The sequence below is a fragment of the Talpa europaea genome (genome assembly GCF_964194135.1).
Source record: "Talpa europaea genome assembly, chromosome: 7".
Classification (NCBI taxonomy): Eukaryota; Metazoa; Chordata; class Mammalia; order Eulipotyphla; family Talpidae; genus Talpa; species Talpa europaea.
The window spans coordinates 91,306,301-91,318,516 of NC_140074.1; positions in this window are offsets into that span (position 1 = coordinate 91,306,301).

A 12,216-nucleotide genomic window follows, 5' to 3' on the forward strand; every position below is an offset into this window, starting at 1 on the left:
AATAGTTCCAGTAAATCTCAAATCCAGGATTACTCAAACTCTGTTGAGGCATTTTACTAACCTCATTTCCTTTTTGGCCTGTAAGATGCTTCAGAATGAGATCAGGTTAGTCAGTAATATCAAAGCTTTCTCTCTTTTTTTTTAAGATTTATTTTTATTTATTTATGCATACAAGAACTGGGGTGTAGGCTAGATGCTCGGGGTGAGAGGATTCACCAGAGACAGAGTGGGGAGCAGAACAGGTAGATCTATAGAAACACATTGTTGAGGGGAGCAACAGTCAAGACAGGAAAGGTCTGCTGTGCCATGTGGTTCAGCTCCCTGGCCTGGGATCAAATTTGTGCTGCAGTGGCTGTGGATGGCTTCATGGTGCTATGCTTAACCTCTTGCACTGCCAGGGAGGCCCTAGTTTTTTTGTTTCAAAACTAAAATTTTAGGACCAAATTACTAGAATGCATCACGATTACCAATTATTTCTAACAGATTTTATTGGATTTCTGAACACATAGCATGATCCCAAAGGACACTGTTATATGTTCTCTATATAAATAATCACTGTTAATGATATTGTTGCAGAAATAAATTCTAGCCTTTTACCCAGGCAGGGGAAGAACAAGCAGTACTTCAGGAATGGCAAGGTCAGGAGAAGCTTTATTACTTATGCTTTATATACTTTATTACTTATGGGGTCTCAGACCTGGGTAGCCCCGTAAGGTCTGAGCACCTGTCTAGAGCCAAAAGGTTTCCTTTATACACAACCGTCTTACATTGATAACATGGGTTAGCAAGCACAACTATTTGCTGTAAAACTCCTAAACAAAGGGGGAAAGATGCAGACATTCGGGGATGGCGTTTGAGAGATAAATTAGCTTGGCTGTATGTCTGACCTTGTTAAAATGTAACCTTGTTTAGATAAGCTAAAACTTAGATAGAAAACTCTCTAAGAAAGATTTATTAAGTGAGGAAACTTATTATTTACAAATGCATTGGATTATTTACTGCACCAGCCCTATGACCCTTTAGGAAGGAGATGGAAAAATTTATTTGCTTAGCAGTTCCCTTTCAATATGGACATTACTGTTGAATATTTAGAGACTCCTTGTCAATTTTAAAACTAGTGATTTATTAATTAAATAAAAGTGCATCAGGGCCTCCCTGGTGGCACAAGGGGTTAAGAGCAGCGCTATGAAGCTGTCCACAGTCTCTGCAGCACGAGTTCCATCCCTGGACAGAGAGGTGACCCACATGGCGCAGCAGACCTCTCCTGTCTCACCCACTGCTCCCCTCAGCAGTGTATTTCAGTGGATCCACCTGTTCTGCTTCCCACTCTGTCTCTGGTGAATCCTCTCAGACCCTGCACTTCTGGCCTGTACCCCAGCTCTTGTATGCATAAATAAATAAATAAATCTTAAAAAAAAAAAAAAAAACTACCACCACCAAGACACCTGTGGACCTGTTGCAGAAATAAATTCTAGGCTTTTACCCAGGCAGGGGAAGAACAGCGGTACTTCAGGAATGGTGAGGTCAGGAGACGCTTTATTACTCACGCATGAGGTCCCAGACCTGGGTAGCCCCGTAAGGTCTGAGCACCAGTCTAGGGACAAAGGGTTTCTTTTATACATAACCATCTCACATTGATAACATCTAACATCTGTCACTAAGCACAAAAGTTTGTGACAAAAGACAGGTATTCAAGGATGCCCAGGGATATCAATCAGCCTGACGGCTGTCTGGCTTTGGTAAAATGTAACCTCCGTTAGGTAATCTCATCTAGATAGGCTTTAGAGAAGCAAAATTTGTTGTCTACATTTACTTTGCACTATTTACTGCACCAGACTTGTGACTCTTTTAGCAGGAAACAGAAAGATTTCATTTGCTTAGTATTTCCCTTTCAGACGGTCACCATAGACTCTTGTGCTCTTTCCTCCTGGTTTTTTTTTAAAGATTTATTTATGAATACAGGAGCTGGGTTTTTTGTTTTGTTTTGTTTTTAGTGAGAAACCCAGGCTTAGACAGATTAATCTGCACATGAAACTGGAATGGGTTTTTATGAGCTTGTGGAGATGGCAGGGAGCCAATGCTGGCTTCCAAGAAATGGGAGTGTCATGATCAGATCAAAAAGTTTAACTTGGCAGACATTTAGTGATTGAAGGATAGTGGAGTGGGAAGACCCATTATGACAGTGGTTGGGCCTTCCAAATGAGGTGATAATGAATGAGAGGGAGTAGGAGAGAAGGCGGGCTGAGAAATGTGAAAAACACAAAGGAGGCTGAATGAAGTGACCTGGTGGTGAGGGCAGCCCCCTTTTGCAAAGAGAAGAGAAAAATTCCCAGGATGAATGTCCAGGGCACTGGCATCACCCCAAACAGCAGCTTAGACGGAGATGATAGTGACATCTCAGTGACAGGGAAAGGGAGGGAGTTGAGGAAGAAGAGTGATTTTTTGGAAAATTTGTGTTTGATGACTTAGGGGTCATCAAGGTAGAGATGTTGTGTGTGGATGTATGGTGCTTGGCAAGGACCCACGCTGGACATGTGGATTTGGGGATCATCTGCAGAGTGCACCGAGGAAAAGACATAACAAATGGCACTAAAAAATATTCACAGCAGTCCTCCCTGGTGGCACAGCAGGTTGAGCGCAGTGCTGTAAGCTGTCCGCAGCCTCTGCAGCACGGGATTGAGTCTGGCCGGCCAGGGAGATTCCCACATGGTGCAGCAGACCTCTCCTGTCTCACTCGCTGTTAACCCTCAGCAGTGTATTTCAGTCAGTCTGCCTGTTCTGTTCCCCACTCTGTCTCTGATGAATCCTCTCACCCCCTGTATCTCTGGCCTGTGCCCCAGCTCTTGTATGCATAAATAAATAATCTTAAAAAAATAAATTGTATGCATAAATAAAAATAAATCTTTAAAAAATATTCACAAAAAACTCAAAAAAAACTATTCCTGAAATGAAGGAAGATTGCCTTTGCTCACTGGAAACGTTTGTGGTATTTCAATGTAACAATTATTAAAGGATCAAAGCCAAGAATGAATCTTAAGAAAATATTAGCTATAAAAAGAAAGAGCAAAAGCTTTACGTGAATAGGAAGCTTTCTCTTTGAGTAGTCTTGATGTAGGTTAACAGTAGAAAAATTGGAAAGGAGGCACCACAAGACCAGAAACCTGGCTCCAGCAATGCCGGGAGCTGGAGGTGGGGGAAGAATTGATTAACATAGTGGTTAAACCAGCTGTAGAAATCAAAAATCCCTGGGTGCTGACTCCTGTATCTATCAAGTGTCAGACTGCTGTAGAGAGCCCGGTGAGGCGCAGACCAGAGGTGGGGATATGGAGATGGAGGGGCCCTTGTCTCGAACACCAGGCCTTACAAATCAACCTAGCCACACCCTAAAAGTAATTAGGTTAACAAAAGTTAACTCCACAAAGGCGCAAGCCCCTCTCAAAGAGAAGACAACGTCAGTGCAATTTCTGCACCTGCAAGGGGCAGCAGCCCTTCCGCCCACCTCCTCCTGTGACTGACATCCCCACTGACGTCCCTTTGCAAAGCAGCAGAGGCAGCTCCTCCCAAGGCTGCCCGCCTGTGACCACGCAGGCCTCTCTTTTAGCAAACCTGTCCCTTTTGGGGTAGCTCTTTCTGCAAGTGTCATTTATTCTTCTCTTCCTTTTTTAGTAATAAACCTCCCCTTTTGGATATAACTAACGCCTCTGTCTCATGGAGAAAAGCACCAGTGCCGCTGAAAGGGGAGTTCTGGTGTAACTTTCCCCAGAGTTACCAGGACCCTGCTCTCCAAACCCAGCACATGTCCCAAACTGACTTCAGTCTGATGGTGATGCATCCCCACATGGCAAGATTTGGAGATATTTTCTCTGGAGTCCTCTAGTTTCTCCATAAGAGAATCTTCCAAATTCAGGGCACACACCAGGTTCCTGGTATTCAGGAGCAGGGTGAGGGGAAAGGATGGGGCTCCACCATCGGTTGTGTGTTCACATTAACCCCCCCCCCCCCCCCCCCGCACGTTCTAAGCCTTGTGCCCTAACTTAACTAGTCTCTGTCCTAGTGTCCCATATTCAGATCCTCTTGTCAGGGGGAAAAGGATGTCCTAAAGCTAATTCCATACAGGCTTTGTGGACTCCACCCCCACCCCAGGCCAAAGCCAAAGACACTGGGAACTCCAAATCCCATCACCACCAAAGGGAAGGTGGCTGGGACCTGAGGGTGGGGTTAAGCAGCCAGGTTGGCATAAAGCCAGACACGTGGGCTTTGGAGGGGTCCCCCATTTTTGACTCTCCACCAGCTCGCAGCGTCCGGCCAGCTCGGAGAGTGCTTTTTGGGTTTCCAGGTCGGCGGATGGGGTAGGACGCATTCAAGACTTTATTTCCCTATTTTCTCCCTGAGTTGTACATTTTCCTTATTTCCTTTTCCCTTGTAAATAAACCTTTTATTAACCTTTTGTGTGTGCCTGTAGTGGAGTATTAATAAGTCCCTTGTAAGCGTGCGGGTGAGGACCCACAGCCAGGCAACCCGTTCAATATCAGGGCTGCCCTGTAACACTCTTAATTTCAATTTTCCCATGGAATGAAACCTTAACAGAGATGATACTGAACGCCAGCTTCAGTTTCCCTCAGCCAATAAGGAAACAGAGTTGGAGAAAAATGAAAGTGATTTAATTTGCCGACAAATGAAGAGGGCAGCTCACTCGTGTCTGAAAGAACACCATCCTGCTCTCTGGCAGAGTGCAGGGGTATTTATACAAAGGGGGAAAAAGAGGAGGGAAGTGGGCAAGGATCTGCAAAAGGCAAAGGGGAGGGGTCGGCATGGAGACAGGTGGGTGCCAGCTTGGTTTTTTCAACAACTGCTGTTTCACTCCCTTTTCCTTGGAAGGCAAGAAGACAAACCTGTCAAACAAGGGGAAATTGCAAGAAATACAGGAAAGACAAACTTGTTGATGCTTATCTGAGAGCTCCATCATTTGTAACTGCATCAGGGGTGCATGCTGCCTGCAAGGTGAGGTGTGTTGTCTAGGGATTGTTGCAGCCAAGACTTTGTATTTCTCATTTATATGTATTCAAGGTATACCTGGTCCCCACACCCCAGTCATGGACCTCTGAGAGGTTCTCTGCAAGGCTATTTACCTTTGTACTTAGTGTTCCCTTCTTAATGTGCTTTAATCCGTAGTGTTTACATTGTAAAATTGGCATCCATTTCTTCATCTGCTTTCAAAGATGTGTTAAAATCTCTTTGAAGTCTCTCTCACCACCGCCCCTTTTGTCCTTGTATTTTAGATCTCTCAGTCTGGAAAAAGGGGACAGTTGTCATGACGACTCAATGTAGGGGGTGGTAACAGGTCTAGCAGACGGCTCAGCCAGAACTTCAGGAGTGATCTCTTCTATAAGGAAGTTGGGGTTTTCGAACCCAGTTCTGGCTACAAGTGTTCTGTTATGAGCCTCAGATTCAAGCCAGTAGTCCTCACTCTGTAGCTCTCTAGCAATGCACCCTCTATATTAGGTGTCTGCTCATGCACCCCCTTATCCAGTACAGCACTGGACCTCAGGAGCCCTGATGTGGGTAAGTGCCCAGGTCCATAGCCTTAGGGGGCGCTGCCCGGAAATGCCTCCTTCATCCAGTGGGTTGTAGCTCTGCCCCACAGTGCCTCCTCCCATTAGTGGGTTGTACTGATTATTGCTTAGTTTTTCCTGACCCTTTCAGTCAGGCTGCTGTTTTCTATTTGTATGCTGATGCTCAGATTTTCCCTCAGGAGATCATGTTTGCTTTTTTTTTTTTTTAGATTTATTTATTTATTTAGACACGCACTGGGTACAGTCAGAAGCGCTGGAGGGTAAGAGAATTCACCAGAGTCAGGAACAGAACAGGCAGACCGATGAAATACGCTGCTGAGGGGAGCAGCGGGCTCAGCAGGAGAGGTCTGCCCGCCATGTGGGACCCTCGTTGGTGACTGGGTATCCAACCGGTGCTGCAGAGGCTGCGGGCAGCTTCACAGCCCAGCGCTCAACTTATGCTCCACCAGGGGAGGCCCAGATCATGTTTGCTTTGTCTCAGCTTTGTTGTGTGTGACCTGAGGAAAGCTTGCTGCCATCTTGCCAGACTCCATTAATTTTCCATAAACAACCAGTTTTCTTTTGTAAAGATATAAAAGATCATTTATCATTTTAGAAATCTTCATTCCTTCAGGTGATTACAATTTTTCATCCTATATTATTTCATTTTGCCAGAAGAGCTTCCTTTAATATTTTGCAGTGCAAGTTCTTTTTTTTTTTCTGTGATGAATTTTCCTGGTTTGTGTCTGTCAGAAAATGTCTTTATTGATTTTACTTTTGAATAATGTCTTACAAGTGTTAGAATTCTAGGTTTATAGATTTCTTTCTTTGGGTACTTTAAGGATGTCACCCCATTGTTCTTTAGCTGACCCACTGTTCTCCAGAGTCTAACAAGAAAACAAATGCAGCTCATCTCTGCACATCTGTACTCAAGGTCTACTTTTTTGCTGTCTGTAGATTTATATATTTTTAAATCTATTTAACTTTGTTTCCAAGCCATACAATATCCAGCTTTATTAAAGATAATCATAGTACTTCCAGCAGGAAATGGGCAGTCATTAACAGTATACAGCAACTTTCAAACTCCCTTCTCCAATGGACTGTCCAAATCAGAAAACTACCAAGAAATCCAGTGAAGTCTTTATCTGATGGTCTGAACAGAGAAAGTTCACAGTGAAGGTTGAATTTTACATTTAGCAAGTTGTTTAACAACTGTTCATAAGTGAAATCTGACTTTCAGGGAATGCGATGAAAATAGGAAAATTGGGCCTGAAGCTATCCACAGCCTTTGCAGCACGAGTTCGATCCCTGGCTGACCAGGGAACTACCACATGGCGCAGTAGACATTTCCTGCCTCACCTGCTGCAGCAGTGTATTTCAGTCAATCTGCCTGTTCTATTCCCCACTCTGTCTCTTGTGAATCCTCTCACCCCTACACCTCTGGCCTACACCCCAGTTCTTTTTTTCTTTTCTTTTTTAAAGATATTTGTGGGTTTTTTTTTACATTTTATTATTTATTTATTTTTTAAGATTTATTTATTTTTATGTAAGAGCTGGGGTACAGGCCAGAGGCATGGGAGGGTGAGAGGATTAAACAGAGACAGAGCAGGAGCAGAACAGGCAGATGACCGAAATACACTGCTGAGGGGAGCAGCGGGCACGACAGGAGAGGTCTGCCGCGCCATGTAGGAATCTGCCTGGCCGGCCAGGAATCAAACCCGCACCGCAGAGGCTGCGGACAGCTTCACAGTGCTGCGATCAACCCATTGCGCCACAGGGGAGGCCCCTACACCCCAGTTCTTGTATACATAAATAAATAAATCTTTAAAAAAAGGAAAATGGGGAAATTGTCAGTCTGAAGATTTACATTCTACGAAAGGAATTGCTGCCTTTTTGAGGAATGCCAACTCTTTCATTTTAATTGAGGTAACATTGGTTTACAACGATGTATGTGACTCAAGTATAGGATTGTGCCTCTCCAGATGTATATCTGGAGACATACACCACCCCAAAGCACCCACAGCCCTCCACCATAGTCTACAGCCCTCCCCCCTTGGCTCTCCCCCATACCCCACACACACATTACCTTAAATCTACAGGACTTAAAAACAAATTTTCGTTTTTTTACACTATGGGGTTTCTGTGCCAAGGTGCCTAATATGTGTCAACATCAAAGAATCTCTCCTCCTGGGAACCAAGAGGAAGTCTCTCAAAACTGAAAGGGGAGGGTGTCTTTTTTCCATGTCCATCCAGTTTTGGAGACATTATATTAGTGACATATGCCCTCCCCCCGAAAAAACAACAAATGTTCTGTAGCGTTCAAAAAAGTAAAACAAAATTCTGCATTTTTATGGAAGTTGATAAAAACAATATTCCAAACTGCACAGTCACGGAAAGTACACGTTTCACTCTCCATCACAGACCGTTGCTTTCTGAGTGTTTCCTGGGGCTGGTCTGCTTGGTATTCCCGTGTTCTGCAGGGCTAGCTCCGTCCTGGCCTGCAGCAGTTTGACCCTTTCCCTTTGGGGTACCTTTGCTCCCTTCTTTGCAGAGTTCTTTTAGGGTTGGCTTTGGAGGAGCAAGTTAGCAGATAACCTGGCGGATCTTCTTTGTGATGAGACATTTACCTTGGCTTTATCGCCTCAGCATCCCCTTTGGCCTTTCTCTGCGCCTGGCAGCCACAATGCTAGGTGCAGGCTCTGGATGCTGCGATTCAGCAGTGCAGGGTTCTCATCCATCTGGGGGGTTCACCCATCAGGGGGGGTCTTTCTGGCCTCTCTTCACAAAACTCTAAATGGCTGTTTTATTTATTTATTTAAAAAAGATTTATTTATTTATGCATAAAAGAACTGGGGTGTAGGCCAGAGGTTGGGGGGGTGTGCGAGGATTCACCAGAGACAGAGTGGGGAACAGAACAAGCAGATCCACTGAAACACACTGCTGAGGGGAGCAGTGGGTGAGTCAGGAGAGTCAGCTGCGCCATGTGGGTCAGTTCCCTGGCTGGGATAGAACTTGCGCTGCAGTGGCTGCAGACAGCTTCATAACGCTATGTCTTTAACCCCTGCGCCACCAGGGAGGCTCTCTACTCCTTATTCTGTGTCCAACAAATGCATTTATGTATGTTTCCTAAAAGACATGCACTAGAATATTGACAGCAGTACTGTTTACAATATCCCCAAACTGGAAGCTACCCAAAACAGCTATCGACAATGGAATGGATATGTTAGTTGTGGAATATTTGCACAAAAGAACTTTATGCAGTCATGAGAATGAAGGAACAACCAGTAAGCAACCACAAGCACAATGTTGAACAAAAGATGACAAACCCAAAAGAATATGTGTACTGAGATTTCATTTATATACAAAACTGGGCAAAAGAATTGATGGAGGCCTCCCCTGGTGGCGCAGCGGTTGAGAACTGGGCTGCAAAGTTACCCTCGGAGCCTTTGCAGCACCTGTTTGATCCCTGGCCACTGGCACGCAGACCTCTCCTGCCACGCCCGCTGCTCCCCTCAGCAGTGTATTTCGACAGTCTGCCTGTTCTGTTCCGTTCTGGCTCTGGTGAATCCACTCACCCTCCCGCGCTTCTGACTGTACCCAGTGCTTGTATAAATAAATAAATAAATAAATCTTTAAAAAAAAAAAAAAGAATTGATGGTGCTAGAGATCAGAATTGTGTGGAGGAGGGTAATGACTGGAAGGAGTCATGAAAGAGGCTTCTGGGTGTTACTGTTTTTTTTTTAATCTGGGTGTTGATTACAAGGGTGTGTTCAGTTTGAGAAAGTCAAGTTGTATATTTATTACATTTCAGGAAATAAAAAGAATTTGCCATATTGGAACAATATAGATCTTTAAAGGATTGCCTAGTGCCCAATACAATACAATTAAAAAAAAAAAGACCCATTTGCCAATATCCCATTCAATAAAAATAGATCCAGGCTTAAGCAAGTCTATTGCAGATTACTGCAATAGGGAGAACACTTTGACCACAAGATTTCCAAGTGTCTTCAAAATCAGGCAGATAGAAATTTTCTTTAATAGGGGATGTAAACAAACTAGAAAGAAGCCAGTGTGGCAGTGTGATTGAACCTTGGAGCAGGCAATATCTTTCCTTGAGGTTGGTTGGGAGGGGTTGTACCGAATTCTAGTGTGTATTTGCCCTGCTGGGTGAGTATAAGTTCAGGGTCTTGTGGGGAGGTGAAAAACTTAATTGAAGTTTGGTCAAGTTGACAATTATTTTGTTCCAGTTGACCAGGGAGAATGAACAGTTCAGATGCCCATTTATGAGGCAAAGAATGGGAACTTGGAGGTTTTGTGTCTGGCTTTAAATTCTGTGTTTGGAGGTGGACAAAGGGCTTATCCACTTAGCATTAACTAAGTTACATGCGGAAGGGAAATGGGTTTCATTCTATAGAACATAAAAGATGGGGCCTCCCTGGTGGTGCAAGGGTTAAGTCTCAGCATTATGAAGCTATCCCCAGCCATTGCAGCACTAGTTTGATGCCCAGCCAGGGAGGTGACTCACTTGGCACAGCAGACCTCTCCTGACTCACCCGCTGCTCCCCTCAGCAGTGTATTTCAGTACATCTGCCTGTTCTGCACCCTACTCTGTCTCTGGTGAATCCTCTCACTCCCCACACCTCTGGCCTGTACCCCAGTTCTTGTATGCATAAATAAATAAATCTTTAAAAAAACCACAAAAGGTGAGGGGGAATTTCTTTAGCCATCCCTACCTTCCAGCATCATAGGGTTTAGGTCAAGTTCAACATCATCAGTCCCCTATTTTGTTAAAGATAAAACTAATAGCATTTATTGTTGAACGACTTAGAGGCAATAAGCCTCATGAGTGAGACTAGGTAGGTATAAGCAATAATTTCCTGAGGCTCTTGTTGATGTTCCTCAAAATGTTGAGGAATGTTTGATGTTCAGCAAAATTAGCTGAACCATCTGGTGCACATGTCATCAGACTGACAGCTGTTGGAAGGGCTTAGAAATCAGGCACTTAATAAGAGGAATGCAAGAAAAATAACGGAGAATTTTTTTTACTAATTTTTTAATATATACTTTACATCATTCTTCATTTTTGTACCATGTATGCTTTCTCCTCTCAGGTGTAGTCCCTATGAAATTCCCACCACCAATTCACCCGTGCGCCATCACCAGAGTCCCTTGGGCTCTTCCCTCCCCTGTATGATCCTTCACCCTCCTCCTCCCCTGCAGAATGTCTCTGATTTATAGTTTCCTGTTGATTTTGATTTTTAATTTATTATGATTACTTTTTTCCCCCTGATCCCTTATTTGTTTCCTCTACATTCCTCCTGTAAGTGAAACCATCTGATGTTTTTCTTTTTCTTTCTGGCTTATTGCAGAGAGAATTTCTGAAAGTTGGATAATGGGTAAACCCAACTGCAGTTGTAAAGGGAACCAATCAAGGAGGCCCCAGGACCTTGGTGCTGAAATGTCCCTAGTGATGACCTGATGAATTTCCTGGTTTGTGACCTCAATATTTTTAGTAGTTGCACAGCCGTCAGAGAGGTTCAGGGAAACCTGTGCATAGCAGCTGTTACCTACCACTGCCACTACCTCCTTGAGAAGCCAGAATCATGTCCAGTGCCAGGGGGTGGTGAAAGACCAAGTGTTGGGGTTCTTTCACTTCTCGGTGATGATGTTAATTTTGATGAGACTGCCCTGGCCTGAGCAGGGCCAGAAGGGAGAGCGTGTGTGTAGTGCTGTTGGGAATGGGAATGGGGTTTTTTAGAACACTGGATGATGCTGATGGAAAGAGGTGTACAAGCAAGCCCTGGAAGCAAGGTTATGAGTTTGAGTTATGAATTAAGTTGAAAGAATGCCACATAATTTGGAGTCCTGAGAAGGATGGAGGAATTATCAGAGGGGGGAATAGCTTGGGTGAGGGAGAGAGTGAGAGAATAACACAAGTAGACTATCATGGAAAGCAGTGGTGTAGTGGAGGGACTTCAGTGGAAAGCAAGGATGATATTGGAGGGGTGGAGAAGGACAAGAATGCAGCAGAGGAGGGTAAAGAAAAGGGTGAGGATGGAAATAGGCTATGAAATCCTTGACAAGGGTGGCAGTGATTGTGAATGGAGAACTTATTTCAACATCCTTTATGGAAGCTGATAGCCAGTACCTGGTGATTTCATCTATGTGATGGAAAGTTTTGGGGAAGGTTGTCTGCTTCATGATGCCATCTGCTTCTGGGGAGTCTTTTTTAAAATTTATTATTATTATTTTTTAAATTTATACAAGAACCAGGGTACAGGCCAGATGCGCAGGAGGGTGAGAGGATTCACCAGAGACAGAGTGGGGAACAGAACAGGCAGACTGACGAAATACACTGCTGAGGGGAGCAGTGGGTGAGACAGGAGAGGTCTGCTCGCCACGTGGGTTGCTTCAAGGCCGACGGGGATGGAACCGGCACTGCAGAGGCTGTGGACAGCTTCACAGCGCTGCGTTTAACTGCCTGACCCACCAGGGAGGCCTGGGAGTCTTTTTTTTTTTTTTTAAGATTTATTTATTCATGCATATAAGAACTGGGGTGTAGGTGAGAGGATTTATCAGAGACAGAATGGGGAGCAGAACAGGCAGTTCTACTGAAATACACTGCAGAGGGGAGCAGCGGAGGAGACAGGAGAGGTCTGCTGTG